This window comes from Bos taurus, chromosome 11, assembly GCF_002263795.3.
Source record: "Bos taurus isolate L1 Dominette 01449 registration number 42190680 breed Hereford chromosome 11, ARS-UCD2.0, whole genome shotgun sequence".
Taxonomy (NCBI): Eukaryota; Metazoa; Chordata; class Mammalia; order Artiodactyla; family Bovidae; genus Bos; species Bos taurus.
Genome location: NC_037338.1, coordinates 3,644,543 through 3,666,048, shown reverse-complemented (window position 1 = coordinate 3,666,048; position 21,506 = coordinate 3,644,543). Strand labels below are relative to the sequence as shown.

The 21,506-nt window shown below is 46.6% G+C and overlaps 1 protein-coding gene across 10 annotated transcripts in view; it reads right to left on the bottom strand.

Annotated features, from left to right (window-relative positions):
* INPP4A (inositol polyphosphate-4-phosphatase type I A) overlaps positions 1-14,889 on the bottom strand; it is a 121,943-nt gene extending 107,054 nt beyond the window's left edge. For all 10 annotated transcript variants that reach the window (XM_059891343.1, XM_059891346.1, XM_059891344.1 and 7 more), the window contains exon 1: positions 14,799-14,889. The gene's annotated coding sequence lies outside the window, so the exon portion shown is untranslated. The remainder of the gene's footprint in view (positions 1-14,798) is intronic.
* Positions 14,890-21,506: the final 6,617 nt, after the last annotated feature.

The following is a 21,506-nucleotide window of genomic DNA, read 5'->3' as shown; positions in this document are numbered from 1 at the left end:
TAAATAAGAACATATATCCTTCTTGAAACGCAAACACCTGTAAAAGCAGAACACAGTCAATTTCACTGACACTGAGAGTAAAGTGATTCTCAGATCCCTTCACTGGACAAACAGCAGGGCCTTGAGATCACCCTTCTGAAAGGAAAAGCAGGATGAGGAGGGAGGAGGCAGGAAAGATACCAACAGACCCAGGTGTCTCTCAACTCTGCTGGTAAGGCCGGCCCTCCCACGCTCAGAGGAAGACGGCTCTGGTGGGAGAAGCAGTCTACCCCACCTGGGCCCCCACTCCAGGCCTCTTCCCACCCAGGGCATCTCGCCCACTGGCCCTTGTCGGATCCCACACCCTGCCTGAAGTCCCCCCACCCAGGCAGCCCTCGCCTCTGGACACAGCCAGGGCTCCAGAAACCCCGAGGGCCTAGTGGGGAAAGCATATCCAGCCTGCAGCCTCGGCACCTGGTGCCCCGAGAACTCAGATGAGACCTCTGCCATTTCTGTCCTTTAAATGAGGGATTAAGGCCCAAAGGATCCGGGACCCATTTCAGGCTCGAGTGTTAAGACCCACGTGAAAGAGAGGAAGGTCTCAGGCCCTTGAGTTTAGTTACAATAGCTGCCCACACCTCCTTTCCCCACAGAAATTTCCCCAACATGTTGCCAACACTTTCCCAACAAGCACATAAACTTATCTTTCAAAGCAGATAACAACTTGCAGGAAAGACACAGCAAGTTGCCTCCAATGTCCATTCTTCCTTTCCTCCTTAGTTAACAGGCCCAGGACCCTGAACTTCGGTTGGCATGGGGCCGCCTGCCTCCCTGACTGTGGCCATGGGTTCAGCTCTTGCCAACACGACACAAGGAGAGCTTGATGAGGAGTCCTCAGGAAGTTCAGTTTCCTGCAGCCTACAAGACCCCAGAGCTGGGTGCCCCTCTGGCTGCCTTCCTGGACAAGAGGCTGGGCCAGGGGACAGGAGGTCACACGATCTGACTGCCCACCTCCAGACATCAGTACAAGGAGAGAAATAAACATTGCCTTTGACTAAGCCCCTCTTCCTCCAGATCTGCCGTTACACACAGCTAGACGTTAATCTTAACAATTTTACCATTTCCCACTTAAATCCAACAGTGGACAATGTCACCATCCTGGAGTGCTAAGAGCTGGGAACAAGGAAGGATACTATTTCAGATTTAAGTTGATTAACAGTCCCATTTTCCCAGAAAAAGAACTTTAGACAAAGCATTCTCAAATTTACCCTGGGCTCCAGGCTAGGGTGAGTACATTCTCACAAGAACTTATAAGCAGAAGAAGATTCATTTTGTTTGAATTACTTCATAGAACAGTTTCTTCCCAACATAATCAACATTTATAATCCTAAAAAAGCGAACAAACTCTATTTCCAAGCCTGCTTGAGTAGCAAGTTTAAAAAGCTTTAATATACCGAATTCCTGTTTACTGCCCCAAACATTTAATAGCGTGGCTTGCATGTTCCTCACAGACAAATCTAGGTTATGAGGTAAAAATAGCCCTTGTTTTTATTCATTAGAGTTCGTCCATTAAATTAGGTTCGCAGTCTAAGCCATGGGCTGCTGTTGCCGTGACAAACACTGGTGCAACTAACAGTTTATGATACAGCCAACCTACGGGTCTGTAACAGCGGTCAGATCCTGTCGTGCCCAGTTCCAAGGAAGGACATAGCAATTACATCCCAGGAATCTGATCACAGCTCATCTAATCCTGTTTGATATGAACCGTATCAACGATAGTCGAGAACCCTCTTTGCCATGGAAGGGGCTGAGGCTGTGCTGGCTGCTCTGAGAACGAACTTGCACACCAGACAGTGTGGCCTGAGCCCCAGGAGCCTCAGGGCTGGGGCGCAATCAGGCTCCCGGCTCCATCGGCAAGTCCCCAGTGAAAAAGGCCTACGTGGTCCCAGGTTATTAACTGTTGCTGCTGCTGCTGAGTCGCTTCAGTCGTGTCCGAATCTGTGCGACCCCATAGACGGCAACCCACCAGGCTCCGCCGTCCCTGGGATTTTCCAGGCAAGAGTAACTGGAGTGGGTTGCCATTTCCTTCTCCAATGCAGGAAAGTGAAAAGTGAAAGTGAAGTCGCTCAGTAGTGTCCGACTCTTAGCGACCCCATGGACTGCAGCCTCCCAGGCTCCTCTGTCCATGGGATTTTCCAGGCAAAAGTACTGGAGTCGGGTGCCATTGCCTTCTCCTTAGAAACTGATGGGAATCAATTTTAAAACCTGGGTCTTCTTAACCAAGATGGCAGTGCTGCTATCACGGAGCATCCCTCTCTCTGAGCCAGTGACCCAACCCTGCAGAAGGCCCCTTGCTGCTCCCAACCCATCTGCTGGCTTTGCTTCTGTCTTTGACCAACAAGGTGAATACCTAGTTCAGTAAAGATATTTGACTAATTAAAGAATGATTAAACAATCAAGTCGACTCAAAATGCAAAGATCTTCCTCCTTCTGCTGGGGTTATTCAAAATACCATACAGTTCAAAGGCACCTGTAATGACAATCACAAAACACACGTCCTAGTAGACTATTTCCAAGACTATTAATGCTTTCAAGTAAGATGGATTCCTGTCCTCGTGGGCTCTGCAGGGTTTAAGGAAGACACAAATGAAGAATGTGATGGCTTTCACCAGCGGGGGCAGCCCTGAGCTAGGAGGACTCCTCTGGAAGGGACAGTCCTCGTTCAGTTGTATCCACCTGAAGCTCCTCCTTTTCAATCAGCCTGTGCTCTGACTGGGAGAAGGCAATAGCACCCCACTCCAGTACTCTTACCTGGAGAATCCCATGGACGGAGGAGCCTGGTAGGCTGCAGTCCATGGGGTCGCTAAGAGTCAGACACGACTGAGCAACTTCACTTTCACTTTTCACTTTCGTGCATTGGAGAAGGAAATGGCAACCCACTTCCAGTGTTCTTGCCTGGAGAATCCCAGGGACGGGGGAGCCTGGTGGGCTGCCGTCTGTGGGGCTGCACAGAGTCGGACACGACTGAAGCGACTTAGCAGCAGCAGCAGCAGTGCTCTGACTGGTAACGTTAAATCCATGTACCCTTTGAGTTAAAGGTCAAGAATGTCTACTAAGAAATAAAACAGCCCTAAAACAGAGTAAAAGGAGGTCGGAGAAGTCAGGGAAGGATGTTACCTTGTCGGAGAGAATCCAGAGATGCATGAGACAATAACTGTCCATAAATTATCAGAGAAAAGGAAACTGTTGGGGAGTAGAGTGGTCTCCAAAGAGAATGACAAGGATCTGGGCTTTAGCACAGAGTGCAGTTGTCCTGGGGGACTTTCTGCAAAGAGCCTCAGAGTTGAGGTGTGGAGACAGGGCGCAGGGGGAGGAGCCAGGGAAGGTGCCAGACGCTCCACAGGGGCCAGGAGGAGTTTGGTCTGCACGGTGCACAGGGAGCTTCCACCTCCACTAACACGCCAGGTGTCCTCCCGCGTCTCTGCCATGGAGCTTCTCCATTCTAGAAAGCTGCTGCTGAATCACTGCAGAGAGGTGGGAAAGCGAAAGAGCACAAGGCAGGAGGTGGACTTCCAAGGCCACAGACTCAAGAAGCGCTTCCCTAAATAGACTGTGTGTACAAGCATGTCTGAGCCCCAGGCCAACCGAATCAGGCACACTGAAGACTTCGCCCATGCTGCCCTCGGGCACCATCACAGTCCACAACCATGCAGGACTGGGGCCAAGGGGCAGAAATGCTGGGAGTGACCTTCACTATATGCACAAGGAAGGAGGGGATAAGATTCAGGCCCAGCCTCACCAAGTCACCTGCAAACTGAGGGCAAAACTCAACTGCCCGCTCAGGGCCGTGAGGCTCCTGAGCACAAGGGCTTTGGGTCCCACATCTCTAGGATTATAAGAAGCAGCCTTCACTCAACCTCCATGGCCTTCCCTGAGTTCCAATGGGCAGATTCAAGCAGTTATTAGGGAGGAGCAGGGATGCAAGACCAGGGAGAAACAGGCAAGAGGAGCTTTGGGGCAAGGTCCTGGTTCCTCATCAAAGGATATACACAGCCATACCTTGGAGCTGTTTCGTAAAGACTGAGCTCCCTTCCAGGTGGAAAAAATTAACAATTAATGACGGTATGCAGCCCACAAGCATGTAGACCCAGACCAGCTGGACCTGAAGGTTGACGATGCTGACTCCTACTAACTCCTACTTACCTCACCACCAACCCATTAGAATAATGTCCACAAGCTGATCACACCCTCTTCAAACAATTATGATAAAACTTCTCACTATTGGCCCCAAGTTGGGACACAGGGTTCTGGGGGCATTAGCCCGCTATGGCCCCCTTTGCCTGGCAAGGTAGTAAAGCTATCCTTTTCTACTTCACCCAAAACTCTGTCTTCGAGATTCTAATCAGCACCAGTGCACAGAGAAGCTGAACTTTCCGCGTGACGCCTCCACCCCAGGTGGGTGTTGACCAGCTCGGTGTTTCCCCAAGGCCAACCAGCTCAGCCACCTCTCCTCCTCCAAACCAGAGTAATGACAATGTTTGGAAGAGTCTGGGGCATCTTGATACTTCCTGGCACACAGCCCCATTCTAACTGGACTCTGTCAAAGATTCCATTTTATAGGTCATTTGATTATCACCCAATTATGCAATGTGATCACTGTTTAACATGTGCTTATGCAGACAAAGTCAAAGCAATCAGTAAGCAATGTGAAAATATTTAACACTCCACTGCACACAATCACAAGTTTCTATGTGCTTTAGGAAAAAAAAGTGTCAGCAGAAGACAGCTGGGTCAGTGACCACCTGACCAAAGCTCTATGAGTCCAGACCCCTCCCCCACTTCCCTCTTCCTCCTCCTGCCCACATCCTTCTCCTCTGACCTTTGCTGGCAGTCCCCTGCCTCTCAAAACCTCCTTCTTCTGCAGCATTTCCCCTCAGAGGTGCCCTGAGCAGGACTCATAGATGCGACACACTCCACCCTTTTGAATACACGTTTTAGAACAGGGACACAGTGGGAAGAGGGGTTATCAAGACTGTAAAGATGCTGGGCCTCCTGCGGGAAGGTACCTTCCCTGGATGGGCACTGGCCCAGAGCTGCAGCGCACAGACCTCTGCTGCCTGTACTATTCAATCCACACCCCAGCCCATCCCCATCCGCCAGGCGCCTTCCCCATTTGACACGTGAGAGTTGACTCAGGTTCTTGTCCAGCACTTTCTCTTCCCACATCCCAACTTGCCCCACTCAAAAACCAGACACAGACAGCCCGAAGACATGGCTGCAGAGGCTGTGACACAAACCAGATTCACCCCTGTGAAATAACACACGACTCTGTCGACGGCAGCCACGGTGACTTAGGCGTTGTCCCGTCACGGTCAAGCCACAAAGGTGAGGGGGTGTCACAGGCAGTGTGCGGCTGGCCTCAAAACAAGGCAGACACTAAAACCTGTCCACATCTATCTCCACCTCCATTTCCATTCCATCCCTCCCTCGGTAGGCCGCTGTATGCTGATCGCCCTGTTAGAAGGATGGGTCAGGCATCCAGAGTCAAATCTTGGACCTCTGACAAGCTGACACGCTCCCTGCCACTGCCTCCGCACACCCCACCCCACTCTGGCCTCCGCGTGGCCCTGCTGATGATCCCCAGCATCGTTAGGAGGGTCAAACACCACAAAAAATTAACCAGAGTAAGACCAGGAAGCTTAGGCCCTTGCCCTGCTGTCCTTGGGCGGCCAGCTCCACGACCCCAGCCCACACCACGGGAAGGCCCCTCTCAGTTCAGATTGGTGGCTTTCCAGCCATTGTGAGCCATGGACCCCCGAGGCCCAGAGGAGCCCTCTCCTTTCTGTGCTTGACACTTGGATTTATTTAAAAACAAACAAGAAACCACAGGAAAAAACAATCATGATACCCACTCACACATCATATGCAAATAACTAGGTATTTTATTTAAAAAAAAAAAAAATGCTTCCCCTCCCTGTAGGAAATCTATTTGGATATTCTGTATTCTATTTTAAAAAACGTTTACCTGGTCACAACCTCAGGCTGACTTCACCAACAACTGCCGTCTGCAAACATGTTTTAGCCCCTCCCAGCCCTTCTGCCCCTCGGCCGCTCTTCCTTCCTCAGCCATTAGCACCAAAGCTGTGGCACTTAATCTGAGACAGCTCCCATACATCATGTTTACATATTAGGATGGACCCTGAAAGCCCTGCAAAGTCAAGAAAATCCAGAAGTACCTCAGCTCTTGAGCTCCAGGAGAAACCTGGAATCCCATGGGGAAGGTGGCTGTTCTACTCACCCAAACGTGCAGCGGGGCTGTGCCTGCCCAAGGGGATGACAATGCTGATCACATGCGGGGTGCCAGGGAAAGGACCTGCTGCCATTCAGAGGGCCTGTTCCTGCAGGCCAGTTCCTCCGACATTCCCCAAGCCCCTACTAATGGCAGGGGTCCGTTTCTCCCTAATTGAGTGAGAAGTAGCAGAGAGTGCACACCCCACACACCTGAACACACTCCAGGACCTGCTTGGGGAAGTGAGTCAGCAGGGCCGGTCCCCACGCCCTCGGGGGCTGGTGTTAGCAACACCGTCCTGGAGGAAGGTCGGGGTCTCGCTCAGAGAGGTTGGAGAGGCTGCGGGAAGGAGCTGGGCACTCAGCCAGGTCCATACACTGGGGCAGGGGGCCAAGGCAGGCAAGGCTCCTTAGACACTTCGCACGCCCCTCGGCTGACACCACAGGCTGATCTCCCAACTTTTCTCTGCTGCCCGCCTTTTTTGGGAACTTTCCTCTCTGGATTCCGGAAACAGCAGCCCCATTTCCAGTTGAGTGGGAGGTGGCCTTGATTAATCTAAGAGAGCAATTCTCATCCTTTTCTTGAAGGAGAATCACCTAGTGGGCTAGTTTAAAAACAGACCGCAGGGCCCTCCCAGAGTTTCTGATTTGGTTGGCTGGTTGGGGCGTGAGACTATGTCAGACAAGTCTCGGGTGATGTTGAGGCTGCTGGTCTGGAGACCAGGCTCAGAGAAGCACGGCTAGATCAGTCAGCCCGCAGCCTCGTGTTCTGGGTCTGGGATGGCCGTGTGATCCTCACCACTTCCACTGGCCAGAGCAGGGCTGGGGACTGGCTGGCATGCCTCCTTCACACAGTCCCGCTGGCCCTAAGGATCATCCCAACCACTGGGAGACTGACCCTGGGATGTGGAATCTAGGTCCTCGATGAAACTGCTGCTAGAGAGGGCTCCGGTTGAGACACTCAATGTCCTTACTGTTTACCTGGCAGCCGACAGCACCCCAACCAACAGAGCCCATAATCCACAACCCCAGGGAGACTCCTGAACTGGGCGTCCGCATCTCCCAGGAGGGCCCGCTCTCCAGAAACACTGGCCCGTCCACATGCATTTCCTTCACATTCCCAGGATCTGCACACCAAGGTCATCCTTCTTGAAAGCTCTAATTAATGGGCTAGAGAATGCACCGCTGAAATGCAAGCAACCCAGGACAGGGAAGGAAAGGAGGCCCACATTTGAGAGTGAGGGAGCTTTACCAGAGGCTGCTGTAACAGCCACTCAAGGGCACTGGTGAGGCGCAGAGCAGCGGACAGGGCAGAGAGAGGCTTTCGGGAGACCCCAGCATCCTGCCTGCAAGTGGGACAGGTCGGGCCATGCAGGGTCTCAGGGTCTGGACAATGACCAGGTGTCTGAGGGAAAGGCTCTGAGAGGTTTCAGGAAGGGAGCTGGGGGGAGCTGATCTCTTGGCGCCTCCAGCAGTCCCCTCCCTTCCTCCTGGGGGCCAGAGGACACCCATCTGTTTTCCTGACCCCATTCCAGAAAATGGACACCTCATCTTTATCCCCATAGCATGCCTGCCCATGCCAGATACTGCCTGCTTCTGACACCTTCACCAGGTGACCCCAACCGAGCAGACTCCACATGGAAGGGCCCGCGGTGTCTCAGCTGCCCCAGGTGACGGACAGCGGGCAGACACGAGGGCCCAGCTGGGCTGGCTGGCAGGCATGCGACAGGGCACAGGCAAGGTTGAAAGAGAGGAGACGAGCACCCAGGAGCCCTGGGCTCTTATTTCCCACCTGGGTTATGTCAAAAGGGACGGGTAAGAGATTAAGCCCAACGAGAAGAGGCTGCTCTGATTTCCAGTTCCACGTGGGCTCCAGCACATGCTCACCATATAACCCTGTCCTAAGCTTCAGTCCCTGGGAGCTCTGCCGGCGTCAGGCGCCGCTCCACACACCCGACGGGTCCCAACTCGTTCACCCCCGCGACAAGCCTCTAGGGTTGCCACTGCCTTCAGTTTTACAGATGAGAAAACCAGGCACAGAAAGATGATGCTCCTTCCCCAAAGTCACACAGCCAACTGGAGGGTCCAAACTTTAGTACGTTCCACAGTACAGTACGATAAACAACCTAATAAGGAAAAATGGGCAAAGGATGTGAACAGGCAATCCACAAAAGATATGAACAGGTAAATCCACAAAGGATGGGAAAAAAAAGTCGCTCAGTCGTGTCTGACTCTTTGTAACCCCATGGACTGTAGCCCACCAGGCCCCTCTGTCCATGGAATTCTCCAGGCAAGAATACTGGAGTGGATTGCCATTCCCTTCTTCAGGGGATCTTCCCAACCCAGCAATCGAACCCAGGTCTCCAGCATTGCAGGCAGATACTTTACTGTCTGAGCCACCAGGGAAGCCCACAAAGGATATGACCAGGTAACTCACAGCTAAAATAAAAACTAGAAAGAAAAGGTTTTCAATACTTTTGGTAATTTGGGAAATGTAATTTAAAAAGTAACATTCTTAATCCACTAGTTTGGCAAAAATTAACAATATTAGTACTCTTCAGTTCAGTGCTGGCTGAATTAAAGGGGAAAAGGCAATTTCACACATTATCTGTGCTCTGATGAAAAGAGAGATAAAGCCCCTTGGAAATGGGATGGGGCGAGGACGGCAATTTGGCAAAGTTATGTATTTAATATTATGCATTAACCCAGAAACAAAAAGATCTTAATGACCTGGGTAACCACAATGGTGTTATCACTTACCCAGACCCAGACATCCTGGAACGTGAAGTCAAGTGAGCCTTAGGAACCACCACTACAAACAAAGCTAGTGGAGGTGATGGAATTCCAGCTGAACTATTTCAAATACTAGAAGATGATGCTGTGAAAGTGCTGCACTCAATATGTCAGCAAATTTGGAAAACTCAGCAGTGGTCACAGGACTGTAAAAGGTCAGTTTTCATTCCAATCCCAAAGAAAGCCAATGTCATAGAATGTTCAAACTACCACACAATTGCACTCATCTCACATGCTAGCAAAGTAATGCTCAAAATTCTCCAAGCGAGAGAATTCCAGAAAAACATCTCCTGCTTTATTGACTACGCCAAAGCCTTTGACTGTGTGGGTCACAACAAATTGTGGAAAATTATTAAAGAGATGGGAATACCAGACCACCTTACCTGCCTCCTGAAAAACCTGTATGCAGGTCAAGAAGCAACAGGTTAAACTGGACATGGAACAACAGACTGGTTCCAAGTTGGGAAAAGAGTACAACAAGACTGTGTATTGCCACCCTGCTTATTTAACTTACCTACAGAGTAAATCATGCAAAATGCCAGGCTGGATGAAGCACAAGCTGAAATCAAGACTGCAGGGAGAAATATCAATAACCTCAGATACGCAGATGATACCACTCTAATGGCAGAAAGCAAACAGGCACTAAAGAGCCTCTTGATGAAGGTGAAAGAGAGTGAAAAAGGTGGCTTAAAACCCAACACTCAAAAAACAACAATCATGGCATCCAATCCCATCACTTCTTGACAAGTAGATGGAGAAACAATGGAAACAGTGACAGACTGTTTTCTTGGACTCCAAAATCACTGCAGATGGTGACTGCAGCCATGAAACTAAAAGACTCCTGCTCCTTGGAAGAAAAGTTATGACCAACCTAGACTGCATATTAAAAAGCAGAGACATTACCAACAAATATCCATATAGTCAGAGTCATGGTTTTTCCAATAGTCACGTATGCATGTGAGAGCTGAACCATAAAGAAAGTTGACCGTTGAAGAACTGGTGCTTTTGAACTGTAGTGTTGGACAAGACTCCTGAGAGTTCCTTGGACTGCAAGGAGATCCAACCAGTCCATCCTAAAGGAGATCAGTCCTGAATATTCATTGGAAGGACTGATGCTGAAGCTCCAATACTCTGGCCACCTGATGGGGAAAACGGACTTCTTAGAAAAGACCCTGATGCTAGAAAAGATTGAAGGCAGGAGGAGAAGGGGACAACAGAGGATGAGATGGTTGGATGGCATCACCAACTCAATGGACATGAGTTTGAGCGAGCTCTGAGAGTTGGTGATGGACAGGGAAGCCTGGCGTGCTGCAGTCCATGGGGTCACAGAGAGTTGGACACAACTGAGTGACTGAACTGAACCCAGAAAATCTACTTCTGGAAATCTAGAAGACTGAAACATCTGTGTTGACAATGATGTGGTTCACAGATTCCACACTATTTTTAGAGCAGAAAAATGGAAACAACCTAAATGTAGATCAAAAAAGATAGGTAAATTACGGTACACTCACACTCTGGAATACAGACCAAACTTTTCATGTCAGTACATACAGGTCTCCAGGACACCGCATTAAAGCAAATCAGAGACAATTTTGTATAATGGGTCTCCATTTATATTTCCAGTGAGAACACCCGTCCACTGAGGAGGCCTAGAAGCAGCAAGGAGCACACCTGGCACCCAGATCTGGGTTTTCAATTCCATTCTCCACGAAAAGGAACTTGAACTCTTAGGGGAAATGGCTGAATTCAGGACTAGAAAGTACAAGGCAGTTTGGGGCCAGAAAGTAAAAAAGTTCCCAAAGAACGAGGAGGACATGTCAAAAGGACCTAGGAGCCAGCTGGAAGGGGCTCCTGCAGGCCAAGTCTGGGACAATTTAAGCAGAAAAATAAACAGGGGACTTGTTGGGTGGTCCAGTGGTTAAGAATAAGCCTTTCAATGCAGGGGACACAGGTTCAATCCCCGGTCAGGGAATTGAGACCCCACGTGCCGGGGGGCATCTAAGCCTGCATGCCACAACTACTGAGCCCACACACCACAACCAGAGGAGCACCTGTGCATGAGGCAGCCAGAAAACGCCCAGCAGCTGCCAGGAAGAGCCAGCACAGCCAGAATTTTTTAAAAAATGAATAATGAGAGTAACTATGTTGCATAAAGCAGGTATTTGTGAGTGCAGAGACGTAAATTAGAGTAAATGAGGGAGAAAGTAAAGATCTTCCTTTTAGTACAACTCCCACTAATAAGCATGGAAAGAAACAATGAATTAGAAAGTCACCATCTGTCAACTATCAAAACTGATCTGGTAAGACTCATCAATGGATTCTAAAGCAGCACATTTACATAGTCCCAAGCGATCTTACTATGATATACATGTTAACAACAAAGGGAAAATGGTAACTTTCAGTGAGGAAAACAGGCAGACACCCTCTTAATCAGGTGATGAAAGTTAGGACTAGAGAATGGGACTCATCAAGAGCGTCTGCCTCCCACCAGCTAAGATGCCTACAATATCACCCCTGTGCCGCATCAGCCAAAAGTGCATAAAGTGAATCTAAGCAGGAGGAAACCGCATGCAAACCCAAACTGAGGGACATTATCCAAAACACAGGTAACTGTCTCCAAAACTGTCAAAGTCAGGAAATTCAAAGAAAGACTCAGGAACTGCTCTGGATTAAAGGAGACTAAAAAGGCAGTACAGTTTAACACAACACATAATCTTGCATTTCCTTTTGCGCTAAAGTGGCTACTGGCAAGATCTTGAAAAAGATCTGTAGATGATTAGTGCTGCGTCGACATTTAATTTCCTGATTTTTAATCTTCATACTGTTGTTTTGTAAGAAAATGTCCTTACTATTATAAAACATACAATAAATAAAAGCGTATCAAGTCTACAACTTAACATTAAACGTTTCAGAAAAGAGGGTGTGCATCGTGCTAAGTCACTTCAGTAGTGTCCAGCTTTTTGTGACCCCATGGACTATAGCCAACCAAGCTCCATTGTCCATGGGATTCTCCAGGCAAGAATACTGGAGTGGGTTTCCATGCCCTCCTTCAGGGGATCTTCCTGACCCAGGGATTGAACCCCTGTCTCCTGCATTACAGACAGATTCTTTACCACTAGCGCCACCTGGGAAGTCCTGAGAGAGGAGTGATCCCACACAAACATGAGAGAGGATAAAGCAAATGTCAACATTTGGAGAATCTGGGTAAAGGGTATTTGGGAACTCTGGATTATTCTTACAAGTTTTCAGCGAATCTGAAGTAATACATTAAAAGATTTTAAGAGACCAACGTGTGCATATGCACAGAAACACAGGTAAATTCCTGGGGATTAAGTTCACGATGGTATTTTTCTTAAAAGTACAGAGAGACAAAATGAAGCCAGCCTGCCCCAGTCTTAGTACTGGTCTCCCCAGAAAAGGCTCTCCTCACAAAGCTTCTGCTCCAGGACACTGGAAAAAGCTGTGTTGAAGGATCTCTCAAGACTAGGACTAGCTCCTTAACCAAGTTCCACAGAAGTAGCAAAGACGTAATCAAGCCTTCTTCTCTGCAAACGCGTGCTGCTTTTCCCTGGTGAAAGCCAAAGGCTCCTGATGCTGTGAGCAGCTGATGATGCCACAGGGCCCTTCCTGGAATGCATAATCTCTAAAGGAGTTTTCCATCAGAAACCAGGATAAAATAGTCTTGGTCCCTTGTCTCCGCCTCTGCTTTCACTGAATTCTTGACATGTTACGCCATGGGTTGGGGGTGGGAGGGTCAGTCTGTCCCACGGGCTTTTTAGTTCCATTCCTCGGGTGCGTTTGTAGATTTGCTGGCTGAGGAGAATGCTCCCAGGCAGGCAACTGCCTAAAGGGATCTGAAGGGTCAGTGGTTCTATCAGATACAACCGGTCTGTCGAGTGCTTTACAGCGTACAACCACCTCTCATGGACATTATTTGATTTCATCCTTTCCCTAAATTGATTTTTTTTAATTACTAATGGCTTAAAGTCTAACAGCAATACAACAAAATATCCAGTTTCCAAAAACGATAGGATATAATGTCTACTCTTGAGTCTAGACAGGAGGCAGTACTTGCACCGGAGCAAACTAACACTCTGAGATGGCCTAAGCCTAATGAAAAAGCTAAATAAAGTAGCTAACAGAATAAATACAAATGATTCTACCACTGAGCTCAGTGGAAATACAGCCTTCCTTTCTATGAATTTTTCCAGCATTTATTTCTTTAAGCCCTGTCTTCAGGGCAAACTCTCCCTATAACTGTAACTTTGGCTTGTTTATGAGACACCACAGAGAACAAGGCCTCGTGGACTCCAGTCACATGCGATGACCCCTGGGGCAGCACCTCGGCCTCCTGACACCAAACCTCTGCACAGCTACACTGACCTTCCCACACGGGCACCATCATTTCAACTTTATTCCAAGAAACCAGTGAATCGACTCTTCCAGAAATAAGCATTTCCACAAAGAACCCTCCCAAACAAAGGTCCTAGCCTAAATCCAAAGGCAAAAATTCCTGATAAAGAAAGTCTGTCTTCAAAGAAAAATTAGGCTTCGTTCTAGGACAACCTATAGCTAGCCTATGTGCACTTACCAATGCCAACAGCATCTAGATTCCAAAACAAACTCAGCACAGTAGGTTTTGTTCTCACCTTCCAGAGATGAGAAAATTGGAAAACAGAGGTAGCAACTGGCAGATGCAGGACTGGCATACAAGACAGCTCGTTCCATCGCCAGCCCTACTGCCCACAATCCATACCATCCACCGTGCACAGAGATGAATCAGGCAGAATCTCACTGCAACATTCAAACTGCCACCCCACCCCCTGCTCCCTCGGTTTAGATGCCCAAATGGGCAGGTGGCGAACCAAATTCCACTCTTAAGCAGTCTCCCAACACAAAACCTATTCAGTGGCAAAGCAAGAAGACAAGATGGACTTTACTACTGCCTACACTTTTTTCTTACCCAGAGGATTATTTTCATGACCTGTCATTATGGATGAACTCGGGGCAGGAGGAATACATGATTATGTAATGTCAGAGGGCAGGCGACAAGGGGAGAGAGAGCGGAGCCCATCAGACCCCATCACAGCTCCCTTAGCCCACAAAGGAGTAAATTACCGTTGACGTTTTGAGTGTTTCAATCTCCTATGGCCTACACATTCAGGACTGGCTTTTCAAGAGCCGGTCACAGAAACCCTGCAGGTCTTTCGGGCCTCAATTCATTGACTAGCAAAGCCATAAAGAAAGAAAATATCAAAAGCAAAGATGTCAGAAATGTTGTTGGGGGCTGTGGACCGGCAGAAAAGGTCAGAGTTTGGAAGGATGGGACCAGATTTCCTACATCGAGAGGCATGTTTATTTTAAGCCGGTTCTGTTTACACCCGAAACACCGCGAGGCCTCGGCGTCTGGAGTCACTAAGATTCAGTCCTGGAGATGCACCAAGCAGGCGCCGCGACCTGCCTGGCCTCGGGGGCGCCGCGTCCCCGCATCCCGGCTCCCCTCAGCCCCTGGCGGCCCGAGGTGTCGTACGGCTGGGGGTCGCTGGGGTCGGATTGTTCTCCAAAGACGCCACCGCCCGGGAACCGCTAGGCTGTACGATTTCCATGACAACCGCGGGCGCCGTACGCGTCCGGCGCGCCCGGCGTCGAGGTGTGCGCCGCGCCCCAACTCCGCCCGGGGAGCATCCCGGTCTCCGGCGGCTCGCAGCCGCCGCGATACTCCCGGCCCGGCCACCTACCTGGCGCGTCCGGGCCCGCGGCGCCCGCGCCCTGCCTCCCGGCCGTCCTCGGTGCAGCCGGGGCGCGCGCCCGACCCGCAGCAGCAGCGCCGCCTCTGGGTCACGAAGTCCTGGGCTGCGGTCTGGCTCCAGGTATCGGTCCCTCTGTCCCGGCCCGCGGCGCCCACCCCAGCCGCGAACCCGCAACCCGCGCTGCAGCTCCTAGCCCGCCGCCGCCGCCGCTGCCGCCGCCGCTGCTCCGGAGGCCACGCCGGCCCCGCCCCCTCGCCACGCATGCGCGCTTCCCCAGCTCCCGGCAGGCCCGCCCTCACCCGGCGGGTCCTCCTCCGCGGCGTTTCGTGTAGGTTCCTTCAAAACTCGCTGTCCGCTATGACGAAATCGCCTGCAAGGAGTTCTTGAACTTCTGCCCTTTAATTGGACGATGGCGTTTTCGCCCTCAAGTATACTGAGGATTGGAGGTCCTGACGCATTCCCGAGGAAGAAGGCCCCGGAGAGAGCCGCGACCCCGGGAGCCGCGCTGGCCCTTTGGGGAGAGCGCTTCCCGGGGTCCTTCGGCCACGTCTAGGAAACAACATTCAACCTAGAAATAAGCAAAAATTAAAATCATACTTTGATGATACAGATAAGCAAAAAGAAGACAGGAGCTGCTAACACTCTTCCAGACTGTCCTGGCGTATTGTTTAAATATACATTTATAGACTCACGAAATATCAGCTCCTTACACCTCTCTCCCAAAGTTCTATTTTTCCGTAGAAGGGAAATACAAAAGAGTCTGAAGTTTTAGAAGAAAAACTTCTCTTTAATAGGACTTTAAGACAATATTTCTCTTGAGGAAGAGAAACAATGGACTGAATATGAACATTTATCTTCGTCTTTATCAGAAAAAAAATTCTTTAATGAAAACTAATTCAATAAACCAGAACACTTAGTCGGAGCTCACATCTCTCATGTATAAAAGCAACAATGTACAATTTACTTTAAAAAGAGCAGATGTTAACCTGTTAGAAATGAAAATTAAACAAAACTCCTCTAACATTTAGATCTGAGCTTCCCTATGTCACCAAAAGCCAAACGAGGACAACAGTCTGGAATTAAAATAAGTAAATATAAAACTATTTTTGAAGTTTATTTTCTGACTTTTTTCTCTTATGAAAAGAAATTTACTCAAAAAAAGCTTTCTATTATTTCTTCAGATAAATGGAAAGAAATATCAACAGAAATTTAACCCTAGCATAAAATTAAAGTCAAAAAAGAAATCAAACTTGTGGAAATGCAAAAATACTTATATACTTTATCTTCTAAAATTAGGATGACCATTATAAACCTGGTATAGCTGGGACATTCTCACTTTACACCTTTCATTCTAAAAAGTGTTCTCAAAAGTGTTCAGACAATACATTTTATGGCCTTGTTAACTTTAATCAGGGCTTCCCTGGTAAAGAATCCGCCTGCAATACGGGATTCCTAGATTCCATCCCTGGGTTGGGACGATCCCCTGGAGGAGGGCATGGTAACCCACTCCAGTGTTCTTGCCTGGAGAATCCCCATGGACACAGTCCCATGGGGTCGCAAAGAATGGACAGGACTGAGCGACTAAGCAAAGCAAAGCAAAACTTTAATCCAGCCAAGATAATGTTTAAATTACTGACTTAAAAAGAAATCAACAACAAAAAAATTTTTAAAGTAACATTTAAATTCACAAACATCTAAAAATAGTCCAGCTTCCAATAACATTAGTCATTTGATTGCTGTGTAATTCACTTTTTAATCTTATAAAGATTAATTACATTTTCAGTATGGCAAGGAATGGGACCACAGTTTCAGTGTAGAGTGAACATTATCAAGAGAAAAGGGAGCCAAGTCTGTTAGTAAATACGGTACTATGCATTCCCTAAGCATCACAACATAAGAGAAGAAGGTATCCTAGAAGTGTATCTGTGGGAAGACATCGCCATCTTTTAGAAACTCTCAACATGTGGTTCCCTAACAACAGCTATGGTTTTTCGAGTAGTCATGTATGGATATGAGAGTTGGATCATAAAGAAGGCTGAGTGCCAAAGAATAGATGCTTTCAAACTGTGGTGCTGGAAAAGACGCTTGAGAATCCCTTGAACAGTAAGGAGATCAAACCAGTCAATCCTAAAGGAAATCAGTCCTGAATATTCATTGGAAGGACTGATGCTGAAGCTGAAGTTCAATAGTTTGGCCTCCTGATATCAGTGAAGAGCCAACTCATTGGAAAAGGCCTTGATATGCTTGCAGAAATTGAAGGCAGGAGGAGAAGGGGTCGACAGAGGATGAGATGGTTGTATGGCCTCATCAACTCAATGGACATGAGTTTGAACAATGGTGAAGGACAGGGAAGCCTGATGTGCAGTTCATGGGGTTGCAAAGAGTCGGACATGACTGAGTCGCTAAACAACAACAGCATTAACATCTTCTCTAAACTTGCTAGAAACAGAAGTTCCCAGGTTCCACACCAGAACCGAATCAGAAACTCTGAAAATGGGCCAAGAAATCTATATTTTAACAAACTGACCAGGGATTCTGATAAACATGTGGACTTAGATCATCTAAAGTGCTATTTGGGGGACTAGAACCAACCTACATGAGAATTTCTCTGGGGGCCTTTAAGCATGATAAGAGGGCTTCCCTGGTGGCTCAGATGGTAGAGAATCTGCCTGCAATGCAGCAGACCTGGTTTGATCCCTGAGTTTGATCTCTGAGTTTAGAAGTTCCCTGGAGAAGGGAATGGCAACCCGCTCCAGTATTCTTCCTAGAGAATTCCATGGACAGAGAAGCCTGATGAGCTACAATGCATGGGGTCACAAAGAGTCAGAACTGACTGAGTGACTAACACTTTCACTTTCAAGCAAGATATATTTGTGTTTATATGTGTTTTCATTGGAGGATATACGTAACCTTGAAACCCAACAGCCCTGCTGTCATGGTAGCTGTGAAAGCCAGCAGCCTCCCAGCCACCAGAGGGGCAAAAAAGGATTTGGAGCACTTCATAAAGCCATGTCCCCAGGGAGTCCTCACTATTTGACTGACCTGACAGCTTACCGGAAAAGCTCCATTCTCAGGGCTTGTCTTTTTTTTTTTTTTTTTTTAAATTGGAGGATAATTGCTTTACTATATTGTGTTGGTTTCTGCCATACATCGACATGAATAGGTATTCATGTGTCTCCTCGCCCTTGAACCTCCCTCCCGCTTCCCACCCCATCCCACCCCTCTAGGTTGTCACGGAGCACTGGGGTGAGCTCCCTGTGTCACACAGCAGATTCCCACTGACTGTCTATTTTACGTATGGTAATATATATGTGGTACTGCTACTCTCTCAATTTGTCCCACTCTCTCCTCCCCCCGGAGAAGGCAATGGCACCCCACTCCAGTACTCTTGCCTGGAAAATCCCATGGACGGAGGAGCCACTTTCATGCACTGGAGAAGGAAATGGCAACCCACTCCAGTGTTCTTGCCTGGAGAATCCCAGGGACGGGGGAGCCTGGTGGGCTGCCGTCTATGGGGTCGCACAGAGTCGGACACGACTGAAGCGACTTAGCGGCGGCAGCAGCTCCTCCCCCACTGTGTGCACAAGCCTGTTCTGTGTGTCTGCGTCTCCATTCCTGCCCTGTAAATAGATTCACCAGTACCCTCTTTCTAGATTCCATATATAAGCATTCATATGTGATATTTGTTTTTCTCTTTCTGATTTACTTCGCTCTGTATAATGTCTTTATTTGACCTGACTCAGGGTTTATTTGGTGCAAATGGCCCTATCCACAAAGCATTTGCTGAAAGGAATCAGTAGTAATTATTTAACAGTGCAACCGCCTAAGGTGGTGATACCAGGTGGAGCTAGCAAAAGGCTGACCAATTAACCTAAAAGGAAAGAATGAGGAAGACTTACCTGGGGGAACTTTGGAGAGATCTGAGATACTGCTCAATTATGTATGAAAGATTCTACAGGATAGGCTGTTTGACAGGCCATTAAAAAGTCTCAATAAATTAAAAAGGATTGATACCATACAAAGTATGTTCTCTGACACCCGTAATATTAAAATTGAAATCAACGACAAATGGAAATTACAAGTAGGTGGAAATTAAAAAACACAGCATTCAATAACCAAGGGGTCAAAAAGAACTCAAAAGGGAAGTGAGAAAACATTTTCAGAAAAATTTCAGTGGAAACTCAATGTATCAAAACTTTTGCAATGCAGCTAAAGCAGTGCTTAGAGGAAAATTTATGGCTGGAAACAGCTATATTTAAAAAAAAAAAGACTTAAAATTAGTAACCTGACCTTTCTCCTTAAGAAGCTAGAAAAATTTTTAAAAAAAGGAAATAAAAATGATTAGAATTGAAATTAATGAAATGCAGAATAGAAAAAAGAAGAAAGATTGATACAATTAAAAGTTGGTTCTTTGAAAATATTAACAATTTTGACAGACCTTTAGCTAGCTTGGCCATGAAACAAAGAGAAGATTCAAATTGCTAGGATTAGGAGTAAGAAAGGAGACATCACTACTGACCATTTATATCAATAATAAGGATTATAAAGGAAAACTGAGCAATTTTAACAAGCTACAAAACTTAGATGAAATGAAGAGATCCCTGGACAGAAACAAATAAAATTAACTGAAAAAAAGTAGAAAATCTGTATAGAACTTTAATAAGAAAAAAACTTAATTAGTAACTTTATAGCATTCCATTAAAAAAATCCTCAGGCCCAGATATCTTGACTAATGAATTTTAACAAGCATTTAGAAAACTCTTTGCAAACTCTCACAGAAACTAGAAGAGGAGGAAACACTTTCAAACTCTTTATACGAGACCTGTATTACTCAGATACCATAACCAGACACAGACACTAGAATAAATGAAAACTCCAAATCTATATTCCTTATTATATAAAAAAGCAATCCTCCCCCACCAAAGAAAATACTAGCATACTGAACCTAGTAACCTGGAAAAGGTTATATGCCATGGCCAAGTGGGATTTATCCCAGGAATGTAAGTTTAACATCTGAAAATCAATTAAGGAAATATATTAATAAATGACCAAAAAAAAGCCGCGTGATTTGACAAAATTCGACAAACTAGGAATTAAAGAGAACTTCCTCAAATTGACAAAGAATATTTTTGAAAACCCCACAGCAAAGATTACACTTGATGAAAGATTGAATGTTTTACCTCTAAGACAACGAAGACGACAAAGATGTCTCCTCTTTCCACTTCCATGCAATATCATATTGGAGGGTCTATCTAGGGCAAGCAGACAAGGAGGAAAGAAAAGAAAAGACATCCAGACTGAAGAGGAAAGGGTAAAACTATTTGCAGAGTTGGCTCCGATGGTAAAGAATCTACCTACAATGCAGGAGACCCAGGTTCAATCCCTGGGTCAGGAAGATTCCCTGGAGAAGGGTATGGCTACCCACTCCAGTATTCTTGCCTGGAGAATTCCATGGACAGAGGAGCCTGGCAGGTTGCAGTCCATGGGGTCACAAAGAGTTGGACAGAACTGAGCAACTGACACTTCCACTTCTTCATGTATATGGAAAAGGCTAAGGAATCATTTTCCTTTTTAATTAGAGTAAACCTGTTCAGCAAGGATGAAGAATATAACATCAGTATTTTTTATAAACTAGCAACAAGCAATCCAAACATCAAATTAATAAAACTCGCTTTGCAATAGCACCAAAATAATTTTAAAAAGTCAGGAATATATTTAACAAAGTTCAAGATTTTGTATGCTAAAAATCCAAAACATTGTTCAAAGAAATTAAAGAAAATATAAGTAAATGGAAAGACATCCCATGTTGATGGATCAGAAGACTTCACGTATATAAGATGGCAATATTCCCCCAAATTGATCTTCAGTTCAACATAATCCCTATCAAAATCCCAGCTAGCTTCTTTGCAGAAATTGACAAGCTGATCTAAAAATGTATATGGAAATAGGGGAAAAACCCAGATAGTCAAAACAATCATGAAAAAGGAAATAAAGTTGAAGGACTTACCCTGACTAATTTCAAATCTTACTATAAAGCTACAAGTCATCAAGATAACATAAGGATAGGCATGAAGATCAATAGGATAGACTTGGGAGCCCAGAAATAAAGACTTATATTTGAGTTATTGATTTTACTGATGCCGAAACAGTTCAGCTGAGGGAAGAATAGCCTGTTAAACAGATTATCTTAGGACAATTGGATATGTATTGCCAAAAAAAAAAAAAAGACATTGGATTCTTACTTCATACTATATGCAAAAGTTAACTCAGAAGTCAATCATAAACTTATAAGTAAAAGCTAATACTGTAAAGATATCAGAATAAAACATAGAAATAAATCGCTTCAGGCTTGGACTAGGGAATGATTCCTTAGATGTGACACCAAAAGTGTCAACAGCAATCAAAAATAGATAGCTTGGGCATTACCAAAATCAACACCTTTTGTGACTCAAAGAGTGTCATCAAGAACATGAAGACAACACACAGAATAGGAGAAAACATCTTGAAATCATATGCATTTAAGGAGCTTTTACCTTTATGTATTGTGGAATACATAAAGGAGATTTACAACCCAGCAATAAAGAGAACCCAACTGAAAATGAGCAAAGGATCTAAACAGACATTTCTCCAGAAAAAATGTATGAATGACCAGTAAGTACATGAAAAGATGCCCAACCTCATTAGTCACCAGAGAAA